The sequence below is a fragment of the Chionomys nivalis genome, chromosome 10 (assembly GCF_950005125.1).
Source record: "Chionomys nivalis chromosome 10, mChiNiv1.1, whole genome shotgun sequence".
Lineage (NCBI taxonomy): Eukaryota > Metazoa > Chordata > Mammalia > Rodentia > Cricetidae > Chionomys > Chionomys nivalis.
The window spans coordinates 3,762,781-3,780,621 of NC_080095.1; the positions used below are offsets into that span (position 1 = coordinate 3,762,781).

Below are 17,841 nucleotides of genomic sequence, written 5' to 3' on the forward strand. Positions count from 1 at the left end.
AATGAACACACCATGTCCCTATGTCGTACAGCAGCTTTAAATGCTTGGGACAGGATTCAGGAACTAGGTAATGGAGTTGAATTATATATTAGGGTTAAACAGGATCAGAGAGAACCTTTTAGTAACTTTTTACAAAGATAAACTAAGGCTGTACAAATAGTAGTAAAAGACCCAGAAGTTAGATGTGTACTAATTAAATATTTGACTTTTGAGAATGCCAACTTAGAATGCAAAAAAATCCTTGGGTCTTTAAAGGTCAGATCAGCATCAGTGGATGAATGGATCTTTTATACAATAAATGTTGAGACACTTGACTATAGTACTGTAGCTTGGGTAGGAAAAGCAATTTCCAATGGTATTAGGAGACATCAAAATACCAAATGTTTTAATTGTGGTAGGCTAGAACATCTAAGAAGGGATTATAGACAAGGAATTTCTAGGAATAATGTCTCATCGGGGAATGTCAAGAATAGGAGGACTCATCATTCAGGTATATGTAGAAGGTGTGGCAAAGGCCAACAATGGACCAATGTATGTAGGTCAACAAAAGACAGACAGGCAACCTGATACCATAGGAAACTCCTTGGGGGTTTGTTTCAGGCCCCCATGATGAATGTGGTCCAATCATTCCCAGTTGCTGTGGAGAATGTGTCTCACAGGGAAAAATAAAAAATCCAGAGCCTTCTGTAAAATCCATACTGTAGGGCTGGAGAGATGGCTCAGAGGTTAAGAGCACTGACTGCTCTTCCAGAGGTCCTAAGTTCAATTCCCAGCAACCACATGGTATCTCACAGCCATCTATAACGTGATCTGGTGCCCTCTTCTGGCATGCAAGCATACATGGAAGGAATGTTTTATTCATAATAAATAAATAAATCTTTAAAAAAAAGACCATACTGTACTGGATGATGGAATAGATGGGGAGGATTGATCAAACATTCCAGTAAGACATAGGAAATGTATATTCTGGAAGAGTTCTATAAATGATCAATGATCAAAGCTTAGAGTGTGTATAAAAAGCATTTTTTTTATTGAAGACTTACTAGACATGGGCACAGATGTATCATTACTCCAGAATACTGGCATCCAAATTGGCCTCTTCAAGAGGTAGATATTCAGTTCCTAGGAACTGGAAGCCTATCTCACATGAAACAAAGCACAAGATGGATTGAATGTATAGGGCTAGAAGGGCAGAGAGGAATACTGAGGCCATATGTAGCTAATATTGCAGTAAATTTGTGAGGTCATGACTGATTGCAGCAAAGGAATACGCAGATTAACATTCCTGCAGCCTCAAAACCTTATGTTTCTGGGGAAGATAATAGAAGATATTATAGACAAAGGTCACCAGCCATTCAGGCTGTAAAAGAATACAAAGCAATTGACAAACCTTCAGAGGTACTAACAGTCCTGCCTTTAAAATGGCTAACTGAGAAACAAATATGGGTTAAACAGTGGCCTCTAACTGAAGAAAAGCTGCAGGCCTTAGAACAGCTGGTATAAGAGCAACTAGATGCTTGCCATATTGAAGAAAGGAATACCAGCCCTTAGAATTCTCTGGTATTGTGGGCACTTGGGCTTGGTGCACCGTGGGCTCTGGGGATCAAGGGGCAGGCTGCAGCATGGGAAGGGGTGGGGGGAGCCGCACTCATCTGAAGTAATGTCTGGAACATCATCTGACTGTGTGTCAGACTCTCTAGTCACTACGGATGCTTTCAGGCTGGGCCAGGCTGATGTCCCAAGCCTTGCTGGCCAGGCAGTCTTTCTGTTTACAGCTTTGGTGTTTGCGAGGGGGAACCTCTTCACTGCCACACTGCCACCACCAGCACCACCACCATTACCCTCTTCATTCTCTGCCATCTGAGCATGGACATGGAGCGAGTCCTCTCTGCTGCTCCTGCTCACCAGCTGATAGTGACTTGGTTTGGCTTCAATGTCCACTTGGATTTCCATATTGTTGCACTCTCTGTCCTGTGGGTTGTAGGAACTGATTATGCAACCAGCCATAGCACCAGTGCTGTGTTGTCACTAATTGCACCAAGACTGGCTATGTCTTTGGGGAAAATTTCCTTTGGGACATTGGCTTGGACTTCCAACCTGCTGTATTTTCCCTTGCCACTGGAGAAAATACCGCCACTCAAAGTGCCTCTGGAAAGGGCAGCAAAGCTGGCTGTTTCACTATAAGAGCCTTGCATAACAGTGAGTCCATCTGTAGGGCTCCCACTGGTGCTCAGCACACTATTCAGGCCTTCAATACTGCTCTCTCCAATGCTGGGGTTCTTGAGGGCCTGCCAGGCATCTGCCACTGTGATTGGACCATCATCTTCATCAAACTCAATTCTTCACTGCTCCAGCAGAGGGCCAGACTATTCTGAAGGCAGAAGACTATGAAGTGGAATGAAGGCTCCTGCTCTGGCAATCTGTGAGGTGTGTCAAAGAATGTACATATGTATGTGTGTATATTGTATGTATGCTAACATATTATTATTTTTTTTTTTTTGAGACAGGGTTTCTCTGTAGCTTTGGAGCCTGTCCTGGAACTAGCTCTTGTAGACTAGGCTGGTCTCGAACTCACAGAGATTCACCTGCCTCTGCCTCCCAAGTGCTGGGATTAAAGGCGTGCGCCACCACCGCCTGGCTTAACATATTATTGATGACACATTTTAATAAAGATTTCTGTGGTAGTTCAAAAAAAAAAAAGAATTCTCTGGTATTTGTTGTTAAAAAGAAATCTGGAAAATGGTGACAGATCCTAGAGCTATCAATAAGGTTATTGAACCTATGGTCCCTCTACAATCTGGAACTCCTCTGCCTTCTCTGTTACCGAAAGGATGGCATCTTATAGTTATTGATTTAAAGGATTGTTTCTTCACTATACTTCAACCACTTCAAAGATCTGTAGAGGCAGACGCGGGCGGTGGCGCAGGCAGACCAGCACAGGTGTGGGCGGCTGTGCAGGCAGGCCGGCGCGGGCTCAGCAGACACAAACTTATATTTTCTGATGGTCCAAGCTTGAAACAGTGAAGCCAACACTGAGAGCAGATCGTCCCACTACAACTAACTCAAGTAGGTGTGTTGGTGGCTGGCCTGCAAAGTAAGAGGTCCTTTGTTGGCGAGGTCCCTGGCGAACGCGAAGCCTGGACCTGCCCCTGAAGACCCTCTTAAGTGGTGGGAGTGTTCTTGACCCACGGTGGAACCCAGGAAACGGAGTGGGGGCATTCCCCGACCCCCCTGACTCCCCGGCCAGCCTGCTAGGGCAGTTCCTCCTTTGCTGCAACCTCTCTCTCCCTGGTCCATCCCAGCTTGCCCCCAGAGACCTCCTTCCTTCTCCCTCCCTTCCGCGGGGCCACGGGATCACCCAGTATAGCCTGTTTGGGCGCTGGGTTGGGTGCTCGGGGCAGAGGGCAGCGGGAGTGTCTTTGTTTTGGTGGCTGGCCTACAGAGTGGTAGACCTTTTGTTGACGAGGTCTCTGGTGAATGGGGACCCTGCTCCTGTTCCTGTAGACCCTCCTGAGTGGTGTGAGGAATCTTGGCCTGCGGCCGGACCCAGGAAATGGAGCAGGGACATTTTGTATGCGGGGCCCCTGGCCAGCAGGGAAATCTGATCTTGTTTTAGAAGACCCACTAGATAGCATTGATAGGAGGAGATGGGCAGACGCCAAGGCAAGAATTCACCCAACAATCTGAAAAACAACATGAAAACACCAGAACCCAATGATCTTACAACAGAAGGACTTGAACACCCTAGCACAGAAGAAGTGGAAAAAATTGACTTTATGAAAGGAATAGAGTCCCTCAAACAACATATAAAAAATGCCCTTATAGAAATGGATGAGAAGTATAACAAAAAGTTTGAAGAAATGAGTAAATACGTAAATGATACCCTGGGAAACCAAGAAAAATCAATCAAACAGGTAATGAAAACAGTTCAAGAATTGAAAACTGAAATGGAAGCAAGGAAGAAAACACAAACTGAGGACTGGCTGGATACGGAAAATCTAGGTCAACGAGCAGAGACTACAGAAACAAGCATAATCAATAGAATACAAGAGATAGAAGAAAGAATCTCAGATTCTGAGGACACCATAGAGAAAATAAATGCACTGATCATAGAAAACAGCAAAGCCAATAAATTCTCATCACAAACATTCAGGAAATATGGGACACAATAAAAAGACCAAACCTAAGAATAATAGGGATAGAAGAAGGAGAAAGTCTTTGTGAGGTTTTGGTATCAGGGTGACTGTAGCTTCACAAAAGGAATTTGGCAATGACTCTTTTGTTTCTATATTGTGAAATACCTTAAGGAGTATAGGTATTAGCTCTTCTTGAAAGTTCTGGTAGAATTCTGCATTGAAACCATCTGGTCCTGGGCTTTTTTTGGAAGGGATTTTTTTTGTAACAGCTTCTAATTCTTCGCGACTAACAGGTCTATTGAGATTGTTCACCTGGTCTTGGTTTAACTTTGGTATATGAGTCACAGCTCAAAGGCCCAGAAAATATTTTTAAGAAATCTTTGGAAGAAAACTTTCCCAACATAAAGAAAGATATTCCTTTGAATATTCAAGAAGCATAAAGAACACCAAATAGACTGGATCAAAAAAAAAATCCCCTCACCATATAATAATCAAAACACAAAACATACAGATTAAAGAAAGAATATTAAGAGCTGCAAAGGAAAAAGGACAAGAAACTTATAAAGGTAAACTGATCAGACTTACACCTTACTTCTCTATGGAAACCATGAAAGCCAGAAGGTCCTGGATAGAGGTACTACAGAAACTAAGAGATCATGGATGCAAGCCCAAGCTACTATACCCAGCCAAGGTATCATTCACTATCAATGGAGAAAACAAAACATTCCAGGATAAGAACAAATTCAAACAGTATGTAGCCACAAATCAAGCCCTACAGAAAGCATTAGAAGGAAAATCACAACCCAAGGAATCCAACATTGCCAACACTGCCTACAATAACTCAGGCGTCTAGTGACCTTTCACCAGCACAACTCAAAGAAGGGAGACACACAAACTCTACTACCAAAAACAATAAGAATAACCGGAGTAAACAACCACTGGTCATTAATATCACGTAATATTAATGGACTCACTTCAGCTATGAAAAGGCACAGGATAAGAGATTGGATACGAAAACAGGATCCAATATTCTGCTACTTACATGAAACACATCTCAACCACAAAGACAGGCATCTACACAGAGTAAAGTGTTGGGGAAAAGTTTTTCAAGCAAACGGGCCTAAGAAACAAGCAGGAGTGGCCATACTAATTTCTAACAAAACTGACTTCAAACTAAAATCAATCAGAAGAGATCCAGATGGACATTTTATACTCATAAGAGGAACAATTCATCAGGATGAAGTCTCAATCCTGAATATCTATGCCCCTAATATAAAAGCACCCACTTACGTAAAAGAAATATTACTAAAACTCAAGGCAGACATCAAACCACACACACTAGTAGTAGGAGAATTTAACACACCTCTCTCACCAATGCACAGGTCAATCAGACAGAAACCTAATAGAGAACTAAGAGAATTATTGGAGGTAATGAAGCAAATGGACTTAACAGACATCTATAGAACACCCAAATAGGAAAGACTATACTGTCTTCTCTGCAGCTCATAGAACCTTCTCGAAAATTGACCACATACTTGGTAATAAACGAAACCTCCACAGATACAAAAAAATATCAGTGTCCACCTGTGTCTTATCAGATCACCATGGATTAAAGTTAGAAGGCAACAACAATGCTACCCCCAGAAAGCTGACAAACTCATGGAAACTAAACAGTCAACTACTGACCCACACCTGGGTCAAGGAAGAAATAAAGAAAGAAATTAAAGTCTTCCTTGAAATTAATGAAAATAAAGAGACAACATACTCAAACCTATGGGACACATTGAAAGCAGTGCTAAGAGGAAAGTTCATAGCACTAAGTGCCCACTTAAAGAAAACGGAGAAAGGCTTATAGACCGGAAGCCGGGACCTTAGTTCTCTTTCCCATCTTGCAAGATGGCGGGTGAAAAAGCCGAGAAACCTGATACAAAAGAGAAGAAACCTGCAGCCAAGAAGGCTGGCGGTGATGCCCCTGCCGCTGGTGCAGCCAAAAAGGGTAACCCTAAGGCTAAAAAGCTCAAGAAGGGGAAGCCCCATTGCAGCCGAAATCCAGTCCTTGTTAGAGGGATTGGCAGGTACTCCCGATCTGCTATGTATTCCAGAAAGGCCATGTACAAAAGGAAATACACAGCTGCAAAAACCAAGGTTGAAAAGAAGAAGAAAAAGGAAAAGGTCCTTGCCACTGTCACAAAACCAGTTGGTGGTGACAAGAATGGTGGTACCCGGGTGGTTAAGCTTCGAAAAATGCCCAGGTATTATCCTACCGAAGATGTGCCTCGGAAGCTGCTGAGCCATGGCAAAAAGCCCTTCAGTCAGCACATGAGACGCCTGCGTGCCAGCATCACTCCTGGGACTGTCCTCATCATCCTTACTGGGCGCCACAGGGGCAAGAGAGTGGTTTTCCTGAAGCAACTGGGCAGTGGTTTACTGCTGTGACAGGACCTCTTTCCCTCAACAGAGTTCCTTTGAGAAGAACACATCAGAAGTTTGTCATCGCCACCTCTACAAAAGTTGATATCAGCACAGTTAAAATCCCCAAACACCTGACTGATGCTTACTTCAAGAAAAAGCAGCTGCGTAAGCCCAGGCATCAGGAGGGCAAGATCTTTGACACAGAGAAGGAGAAATACGAGATTACAGAGCAGCGCAAGGCTGATCAGAAAGCGGTGGACTCGCAGATTCTGCCAAAGATCAAAGCTGTTCCTCAGCTGCAGGGCTACCTGCGCTCTCAGTTCTCTCTGACGAACGGGATGTATCCTCACAAACTGGTTTTCTAAATTGCTGACGACCTAATTAAACAGCTTTATGTGTCAAAAAAAAAAAAAAAAAAAAAAAAGAAAACGGAGAAAGCATACATTGGAGATTTAACAGCATACCTGAAAGCTCTAGAAAGAAAAGAAGCAGACAAGCCTAGGAGGAGTAGAAGACTGGAAATAATCAAACTCAGTGCTGAAATCAAGAAAATAAAAACACAGAAAACAATCCAAAGAATCAATGAAGCAAAAAGTTGGTTCTTGGAGAAAATTAACAAGATCGACAAACCCCTATCCAAACGAATTAAACGACAGAGAGAGAACACGCAAATAAATAAAATCAGAAATGAAAAAGGGGGCATACCCACAGACACAGAGGAAATTCAGAGAATCATTAGATCTTACTACAAAAGCCTGTATGCCACAAAACTGGAAAATGCAAAAGAAATGGACATTTTTTTAGATAAGTACCATATACCAAAGTTAAACCAAGACCAGGTGAACAATCTCAATAGACCTGTTAGTCGCGAAGAATTAGAAGCTGTTATAAAAAAACATCCCTTCCAAAAAAAAGCCCAGGACCAGATGGTTTCAATGCGGAATTCTACCAGAACTTTCAAGAAGAGCTAATACCTATACTCCTTAAGGTATTTCACAATATAGAAACAAAAGAGTCATTGCCAAATTCCTTTTGTGAAGCTACAGTCACCCTGATACCAAAACCACACAAAACCCAACCAAGAAAGAGAATTACAGGCCAATTTCACTCATGAACATCGACGCAAAAATGCTCAATAAAATACTGGCAAACCGAATCCAAGAACACATTAGAAAAATTATCCATTATGATCAAGTAGGCTTCATCCCAGAGACGCAGGGCTGGTTCAACATATGAAAATCTATCAATGTAATCCATCATATAAATAAACTGATAGAAAAAAACCATATGATCATTTCATTAGATGCTGAAAATGCATTCGACAAAATCCAACACCCCTTTATGATAAAGGTCCTGGAGAGATTAGGGATACAAGGGTCATACCTAAATATAATAAAAGCTATTTATAGCAAGCCAACAGCTAACATTAAATTAAATGGAGAAAAATTCAAAGCCATCCCACTAAAATCAGAAACACGACAAGGTTGTCCACTCTCTCCATACCTCTTCAATATAGTGCTTGAAATTCTAGCAATAGCAATAAGACAACATAAGGGGATCAAGGGGATCCGTATTGGAAGGAAGAAGTTAAATTTTCGTTATTTGCAGACGATATGATAGTATACATAAGCGACCCCAAAAACTCTACCAAAGAACTCCTACAGCTGATAAACACCTTTAGTAATGTGGCAGGCTACAAGATCCACTCCAAGAAATCAGTTGCCTTCCTATACACTAAGGATAAGGAAGCAGAGACGGAAATCAGAGAAGCATCACCTTTCACGATAGTCACAAATAGCATAATATCTTGGGGTAACTCTGACCAAGGAAGTGAAAGATCTATTTGACAAGAACTTTAAGTCTTTGAAGAAAGAAATTGAAGAGGACACCAGAAAATGAAAGGATCTCCCTTGCTCTTAGATTGGGAGGATCAACATAGTAAAAATGGCAATTCTACCAAAAGCAATCTATAGATTCAATGCAATCCCCATCAAAATCCCATCAAAATTCTTCACAGATCTGGAGAAGACAATAATCAACTTTATATGGAAAAACAAAAAACCCGGGATAGCCAAAACAATCTTATACAATAAAGGATCGTCTGGAGGCATTATCATCCCTGACTTCAAACTCTATTACAGAGCTACAGTATTGAAAACAGCTTGGTATTGGCATAAAAACAGAGAAGTCGACCAATGGAATTGAATAGAAGACCCAGACTTTAACCCACAAACCTATGAACACCTGATTTTTGATAAAGGAGCTAAAAGTGTACAATGGAAAAAAAGAGAGCATCTTCAACAAATTGTGCTGGCAAAACTGGATGTCAATCTGTAGAAGAATGAAAATAGATCCATACCTATCACCATGCACAAAACTCAAGTCCAAATGGATTAAAGACCTCAATATCAGTCCAAACACACTGAACCTTATAGAAGAGAAAGTGGGAAGTACTCTACAACACATGGGCCCAGGAGAACACTTCCTACGTATAACCCCAGCAGCACAGACATTAAGGGCCTCATTGAATAAATGGGACCTCCTGAGACTGAGAAGCTTCTGTAAAGCAAAGGACACTGTCACTAAGACAGAAAGGCAACCCACTGACTGGGAGAAGATCTTCACCAACCCCGCAACTGACAAAGGTCTGATCTCCAAAATATATAAAGAACTCAGGAAAGTAGACTGTGAAGGGTTAATCAACCCAATTGAAAAATGGGGCACTGAGCTGAACAGAGAATTCTCAACAGAAGAAGTTCGAATGGCCAAAAGATATTTAAGGTCATGCTCAACTTCCTTAGCGATCAGGGAAATGTAAATCAAGACAACTTTAAGATACCATCTTACACCTGTCAGAATGGCTAAAATCAAAAACACCAATGATAGCCTTTGCTGGAGTGGTTGTGGAGAAAGGGGTATACTCATCCATTGCTGGTGGGAATGCAAACTTGTGCAACCACTTTGGAAAACAGTGTGGCGGTTTCTCAGGAATTTCGGGATCAACCTACCCCTGGATCCAGCAATACCACTCCTGGGAATATACCCAAGAGATGCCCTATCATACAACAAAAGTATATGCTCAACTATGTTCATAGCAGCATTGTTTGTAATAGCCAGAACCTGGAAACAACCGCGATGCCATCCAATGGAAGAATGGATGAAGAAAGTATGGAATATATACATATTAGAGTACTACTCAGCAGTAAAAAACAATGACTTCTTGAATTTTGCATGCAAATGGGCAGAAATAGAAAACACTATCCTGAGTGAGGTAAGCCAGATCCAAAAAGAGGAACATAGGATGTACTCACTCATATTTGGTTTCTAGCCATAAATAAAGGACATTGAGCATATAATTCGTGATTCTAGAAAAGCTAAATAAGAAGGTGAACCCCCTGAGCTCCCAAGGTTATAATGAGGAGCAGAAGGAGAGAGAACATGAACAAGGAAGTCAGGACCATGAGGGGTGCACCCAACCACTGAGACAGTGGGGCCGATCTATTGGGAGCTCACCAAGGTCAGCTGGACTGCTACTGAAAAAAAACATGGGATAAAACCGGACTCTCGGAATGTGGCGGACAATGAGAGCTGACGAGAGGCCAAGGAGAATGGCACAGGAACTTTCAACTGGCGATAGATCGAGAGAGAGACAGAGACCCAAATTGGAGCAACGGTCTGAGCTCTTAAAGTCCAAATGAGGAGCAAAAGGAGGGAGAACATGAGCAAGGAAATCAGGACCACGAGGCGTGCACCCACCCACTGTGACAGTGGAACTGATCTATTGGGAGCTCTTCAAGGCCAGCTGGACTGGGACTGAATAAGCATGGGTTGAAACTGGACTCTCTGAACATGGCGGACAATGAAGGCTGATGAGAAGCCAAGGACAATGGCACTAGGTTTCGATCCTAATACATGAACTGGCTTTGTGGGAGCTTAGCCTGTTTTGATGCTCACCTTCCTGGGCCTGGATGGAAGTGGGAGGACCTTGGTCTTCCTGTAGGGCAGGGAATTTGGACTGCTCTTCAGTATCGAGAGGGAGGGGGAATGGACTGGGGGGAGGAGAAGAGGAGTGGGGATGGGGGAGGGGAGTGGGGGGAGGGGGCAATGTGTGGGAGGAGGGGAGGGAAATGGGAAACGGGGAGCAGTTGGAAATTTTAATTAAAAAAGAATAAAAAAAAAAAAAAAGAAGGTGAACCCCCAACAAAACATATAGACATCCTCCGGGATATGAACCTTCATCAGGCGATGAAAGGAGACAGAGACAGAGTCCACATTGGAGCACCAGACTACAACCCCAATGTCCAAACCAGGAGCAGAAGGAGAGAGAGCACCAGCAAGGAGCTCAGGGCCATGAGGGGTGCACCCACATACTGAGACAATGGGGATGTTCTTTCAGGAACTTACCAAGGCCAGCTGGACTGGTACTGAAAAAGCATGGGATAAAACCGGACTCGCTGAACATAGTGGACAATGAGGACTGCTGAGAACTCAAGAACAATGGCACTGGGTTTTGATCCTACTGCACACACTGGCTTTGTGGGAGCCTAGGCTGTTTGGATGTTCACCTTAATAGACCTGGAAGGATGTGGGAGCTCCTTGTACTCCCCAGAGGGCAGGGAACCCTGACTGCTCTTAGGGCTTATGAGAGAAGGGGAGTGGATTGGGGGACGGGGAAGGATATGGGAGGCGGGGAAGAGACAGAAATCTTTAATAAATAAATAAATTAATAAAAAAAAAGAAAAGATCCCCACTCTCCCCTTCTCCTCATAAACCAGACAGCAGGTGGAGGTTGTCCACAGGGGTCCCCTCTCTACCCTCACACCAAATAAAAATTGCCTTTGCTATTTAAAAAAAAAAAAGATCTGTAGAACATGGCATTTAAAAAACTTAGGGTTCTGTTGACGTGAGACATGATTGCTCCTGACAACACCAATCTATTGCCAAGAGAATATTGAGCACCAAAGGCACTCTACCTGGAGTCCGTTTTCTTCTTGGCATAATTGGCCTTTGGACAAGAAACTGCCCATGCCTCAACCATTGACCAAGTACATGGTATCCAGACTGGATGATCAGGACACAAGAAAAAGGATGCCAAACCTTGCCAAGACAGGGTAAGACAGTTCTGAAAATTTTCTTGCCTCTGAAAATGGTCTGTCAGTTATGTTAGGCCTTAGCCAAAGTTAGTTGCTTCAACATTGCAATTGAAACTTTGGGTGACTGTTCAGGTAGCCAATTGTCTCCATCCTATACTGCTCATTTTGGAAGCTGCTTGATTATACTTCCTGCCTACTCAAGTAATATTATCTCCCTTCTTAGGATTTCAATGGGGTTGAAGATTAGATACTCATAGTTACCTTCCTCTTATAATTTAGCCAAGCTTATTTCTGATGCAAGATTTAGACTTTTTGAAATAGAATTTTTATTAAAACATTTATCACGTGTTCTTTGCTTAATATTGCTTATGTTGTTTGTAATTTTATACTTGATATCTGTTCCTATTATACATAGTTTTGTATTGGGTTTGGATTGCTCTTGTTTAGACAAAAGGGGGAGGTGATGGGGAAACCTTGTTAGCCAATTGTCTTTAAGAGGTGGATCCAAGTTAGGGCATGGCTTTCTGGGACCGGGAGTCCAGGTGCTCTCTCTCTGTGATTCCCATGGTACACAGCTGAGCTTGGACTTCTCGTTCCTGTTTCGTGAGTTTTCTCCTTATAATAAATAAAAATATAATTGTTTTATCCTTTAGCTTGCCTGGTTATTTCCCTAATCAAGCTCATTTCTACAAACTTCTGGTCCAGGGATCATATTGAATTAAATTTTGACAACCACTGAACATTTAACAATTGATAGAGCACAGTTCCAGCTGATAAAGGGAAGAAACACTCTTCTCTTTATAGACAGAGGCTGTGCATCAAACAAGAACAGTCAAATTCTCTTCCAAAGATACAGCTGACTGATCTTTGTAATTTTGTGAGAAAGAATCTTAGTTTGCCAATGTGATTCTTATTTACATAGTTCACCCAGTCTTAATGATTTTGAATGATCCATATAACTAATATTACATTACTGGGAACCCCCAGGGAGGGTGTAGTGCTCAAGGTGCTATACTGAAACTATATACAAAATGGTCTGTATTAGTTCTATTCAAGACAAATGTTGTCAATGTTAAGATAATGCAAGAGTGCTAGCAAGTAGAGGCAAAATTGTCTCAGTGAACACTGGAGCTAAGAACCAGAAGGATGTAAAATGTCCTATCCAGAGACAGGCTGTGAACATTCATACAGAAACACTCAATTTTCCTGTTAATTTCTACTTTCTGTTTTCTAACATGTGGAGTTTGGTCATTTATTAAATGTGTAACCCAAAGTCAAAATTATCAAAGGAAACAAGTGTAGATATTTTTTATTTGGTCAGTTAATTCAGGAACCTGAAGAAAATTGTCTTAGTCTGGATATTCTTAGACCATGATTATTGCTAGAATTTGCACATTTCATAATGTGGTAATTGTATTTAGTTAGCTGTCTTTTGTTTTGGAGGGCTGGGGTGTAGATACTTGCAAATGTAGAATTTAACACCTGAAGTAATAATTATGTGTACTTAGAAATTACAGGGTAGGAACTGGAAACTGTAATGGAAAAGGCAGGTTACAGAAAATAATATGCAGCATATGTGTGGAGTACTGCATGGACACAGAGCAAATGATGCCGGTGATGCCTTCAGGTAAAGTTACTAACCTTCTTAATTCCCTCCCGCCCCTTCCACCTCCAATTCATGAGAAACAGAAAGGTAAAATCATGGTATTAGAAAATGATTCCCAAACACCACAATGTTAACACTGAATCAGTGCTGCCTCATAGGTTTAGATTGTTTAAATAAAGCACAGTCCAGAAGTCTAGTTTCGTATACAGTACAATGTCTCCACAACACATTAAATTGTTTGGTCTTCTACCCTTCTCGCACATCTACATGATTCTATGTTATAAACACAGGGACTTTCAATGATTGAAAAAAAAAAACTAGCCTGAAATTTAAGGAAAACATGGGCTAACTGTAGGATGTAGGATGCAAATCTATGTAGATAATGTAAAAAAGTGAGAACACTACCTAGTTTTTTGAAAAGAATGAATGCAGTAGGTTGGCCATGATATTTCAGCATCCGGCACCTGGTACATCCTAGGCACTAACTGGCTGCTTGTTGAATGAAATAGTGAACAAGGAAGAAGAATGAATTCTGCTGGCGAGGCTGAAATGGGGTATCTCAGCTCAGGCAACAAGTGGTCAGCATTTGTTGAAGCCTTGAACTTCATAAAGGAAAGGGGCTGAGTGCGAGCTGTTAAACAGTGCCAGTGAGATCAAGACTGGATCCATTAAGCCCCAGGCTAAAGGGTGAGCAGTTAATTTCCTAGCTGTACTAAATAGTTATATCACATATCAGTCAAGGTGATATAGGCTTCTAAATCCCTCAGAAATCACCGAAGGGCAGAGGCCAGGAGTCATTATAAGCTTGACTAGGAAAACTGCTAATAAAGTGGGTCATGGAATTTCTTTCTCAATGCCAAGAAAATAATGTCACAATGGTATTGTGTCTTTCCCTGTTTGCTTTGAAAACATGCTTAGTATTAGGTCTAGCCAGTCAAAGGATTTAGAAATATTCTAAGAGAAAGAACTTTATAGGTTTTATTTATTGCCTGCTGAGCTGCATTTTCAGATTAAAATCTCAATGAATCAAAAGTGGGGGAAAATGGAGGAAGGAAGAGAGAGCTTAATGGATTTGTGAAAATATGAGGAAAATTGATAATTACTAAAGTTTTACCTGGAGAGAGTAAATGAGAAGTTTTTTTCCATGTATAAATTGTATGTATATAACTCATAATTGAAGAGTGCTTAATAAGTAAGACTTTAGAGTTCTGCAGAGAGCACCAGTTACAATATCCAATTAAGCATATTGGAAAAACTGTTGAAAGTAAACCATAGTTCTACATTGTGGGAGAGACAAGCCTGGAAGCAATTTCACAATTGATACAAGATTAGTTTATTATTTCCTGACTATAACAGTGGTTTCACAGTTTAGCCTATTTCAGGTCAGAATGAATTAGATCTTCAACCTGGTGTCATGACCTAAAATGAAGATGAATGTTCCATTGTGTTCCTTCTGGGTCCTTCAGTAGCCATGGTGTCCTCAGTCCTTATTCCCAGGAAAAAAACAAATCCCTTTGAAGTAAAAGAAGGTTTGTCTTGTGAAATAGATAGGAAGCTTCACTTGGGGGATCCTGGAATTGGGAGCATAAACACAGACAACCTCCAGGGTCCTCAGTGAAGTTCTAGAATGTTCTCCCCTAGTCTCTGCCCATAAAATGTGATGAAGTAAACCAGGCTGCCCCCTCCTTTCCTGGAAAGATGACAGTCAAAGGCACTCAGCAGTTCTCAAGAACTTTCTGATTTTGAGGAAATACTGAATGTCCCACATGCACTTTCTCTTGAGACTGGGGAGGTAAACGGTGAGAAAAGCTGAGTCCTGTAGTCTCCTTGGGATACTGCTGCCAATTTTGCTTAGTTCTACCCACTTAAGCTTTCTGGCATGTGTGATGCTAACTCATGAGAAGTAAAGTGATAGACAACATTCAACTTTACCAGATGTGCTTAATAAGCATCTAACTACATGAGCTCTCTTAATATGGGAGAAGACTCGCATCCCTATGATCCTTTCCCATAGCTACAGGTCAGATACAACCTACTATAAGAAAAACACCCAGTTTATGTAAGTCCAAGTGTCAAATACAACCTATTCTTTACAAACTAATAGCCTGCTGGAAAGTGTGCAATACTCAGTAGTCTGAAGAACCTACAGTCGCTTGCTAAGTGCTTCAGGTTTCCCGTATTTTCAGTGTTGAAGGGCACACTGAGTCAGGGAAAGAACAGTCGGTCCAAGACGAAGGTCTGTAGAGACAAGCAGATGGGCTTAATCCATTTTCTGATTTTATAACAGAATACCATAGACCAAGCAGCTTTTTAAAACAATAAATTTATTTCTTACAGTTCTGCAGACTGAGAAGTTCAAACCATGTTTTCATAACACATTTGTGCTAGTTTCAATGAAACTGGCCCCCATAATCTCACAGGGAGCAGCACTATCAAGAGGTGTGGCCTTGTAGAAGGAAGTGTGTCACTGTGGGGGCAAGCTTTGAGGTTTCCTATGCTCAGGATATTGCCCAGTGCCTCAGTCCATTTCCTGTTGCCTGCAAGATGTAGAACTCTCAGCTACTATTCCAACAACATGTATATGTGCATACTGCCATGCTCCCAACCATGATGATAATGGACTGAACCTCTGAAACTGTAAGTAAGCCACCCCAATTAAATGTTTTTTTTTTTCTTATAAGAAGAGTTTTCATGACCATGGTCTCTCTTCACAGCAATAGAACACTGACTAAGACAACATTCATCAAAGGTATGATTAATTGTAGGGAAGCTTGGGAGAAACAGGATTTTATTTCATTTCTTTCTCATGTGTAAGTCTGAATAAGCACCATCCAGAAAACTATGTGCACACCTGCAATTCCAGCTCTCATGAGGCAGAGGAAGAAGGATCAATGTTCAAGGCCATTACTTAAAACTAGGGCATATGGGGACATACAGGGACAAAGCAGCACTAAGAGCACTGGCTGGTTTTCCAGAGGACCAGAGTGTAGTTCCCAGTGCCCACTTTGTGTGGTTCATAACCGCCTATAACTCCTGCACTAGGGTATCTCATACCCTTTTCTGGTCTCTGAAGTACCTGCATACAGGTGCCATCTACTTGTATAGATATGCATACATATTTTTTTAAAATTAAGTATTGAAAAAAGTGTGGCACACACCGGTTCTTGTCACCGGAGGGTTGCATTATTATCCTCCAATCCCTCCGGTTGTTCACTGTCTCCTATGTAAACAAGTGGTGTCGATGCTGTTGTGGTTAACATCTTCTGACTTCCTGAGCCTTTATTTGGGAATATGGGTTGTATGCCAAAAGTCTAACAGAAGGATATGCTTTTCAAGTAAAATTTGCTTATTGAATGCTTACCAAGATTCTTAGCTATTTTTGAGAACAGAAAGGGGAAGGAACGGCTGTGACTGCTTCTAGGTGTGGTAGAGGAGAAATGTTGTGGAATACACTGTGAAGATGTGTCACTCATTTTGGTTGAATAAAGAGCTGAATGGCCAATAGCTGGGCAAGATTTACAGGCACAGAGGATACTGGGAAGAAAAAGGGTGGAGTCATGGAGAGTCACAAACCAGACACGGAGGAAGCAGAAAACAGTATGGGCCATACAGATTAAAGGTAATAAAGTCAAAAGGCAAAATGTAAATTTATAGAAATGGGTTAATTTAAGTTATGAGAGCTAGTTAGAAACAAGCCTAAGCTATCTAGCCAGCTTTTATAATTAATAATAAGTCTCTGTCTCATTACTGGGGAACCGGAGGTCCTGATGAAAAGGTCTGACTACAGAGAAAGTTTATTATAGATATGTGGGAGAACATAGCCAGAAGCAGGGACAGAATGAACAGAAGAGTTCAGAATGAACATAACCATATTGAGCTGGGCTATGCGGAGATAGGGGGAGTGCAAGAGAGGGGAGTGAGGCGCAGTAGCCAAGAGGGCAAAGGTAGAAAAGGGTCAGGTAACCAAAATGCCTGGATTATACAGGAAAAAGCCTGGGAGAAAGGCAATCCAGACCCTGGGCTAGAGAAGCTTAAGGTAGTTGGGCATGCCAGTCATACCCTGTAACAGATAGGAACTGAGGGATGCTGAAAGAACCTGGGAGCCAGGTCCACTTTGATATATTAACTAGGCTCCTTAGCTTGGATTTGAAACTCAACATTGTGCATCCGTGCAATGAGATAGAGAATGATCTAAAGCACATTTACAGTGTTCATATACTTCTATGTCTAAATTGAATGTTGAGTGAAGAAATTTAATAAGTTAGTCATCAGTACAAAAATATTAAATGCTACATTCTTTAGTCCACACATTCTAATTTAGGGAAAACATGCTTTGTCTGAAACTGAGTGGTTTTCATGACAGCAGATGCTCCTGGGGAAGGAGACAGGGAAAGGAATTTTTAGTGTTTGTCTAGGTGAATTTAAAAGCATAGTAAGATATAGGTAGAAGAGAAAGACAAAGCTGAGGTGTTCAAGTTAGAGTGTCAAGGCTATTTCTGTACTGTTCAGATATACTCTGTTCCATAGACTTTTGTGAGGATAGGCATATTTATCTCTGTATTAGCCAAGCAGCTAGACTCTAGTCACAAGTACT

At 41.5% G+C, this 17,841-nt stretch overlaps 2 pseudogenes; one reads left to right on the forward strand and one right to left on the reverse strand.

The window, feature by feature from the left end:
* Positions 1-1,547: 1,547 nt before the first annotated feature.
* Positions 1,548-3,568, reverse strand: LOC130882697 (E3 ubiquitin-protein ligase RNF19B-like; annotated as a pseudogene).
* Positions 3,569-6,001: 2,433 nt separating this feature from the next.
* Positions 6,002-6,949, forward strand: LOC130882660 (60S ribosomal protein L6-like; annotated as a pseudogene).
* Positions 6,950-17,841: the final 10,892 nt, after the last annotated feature.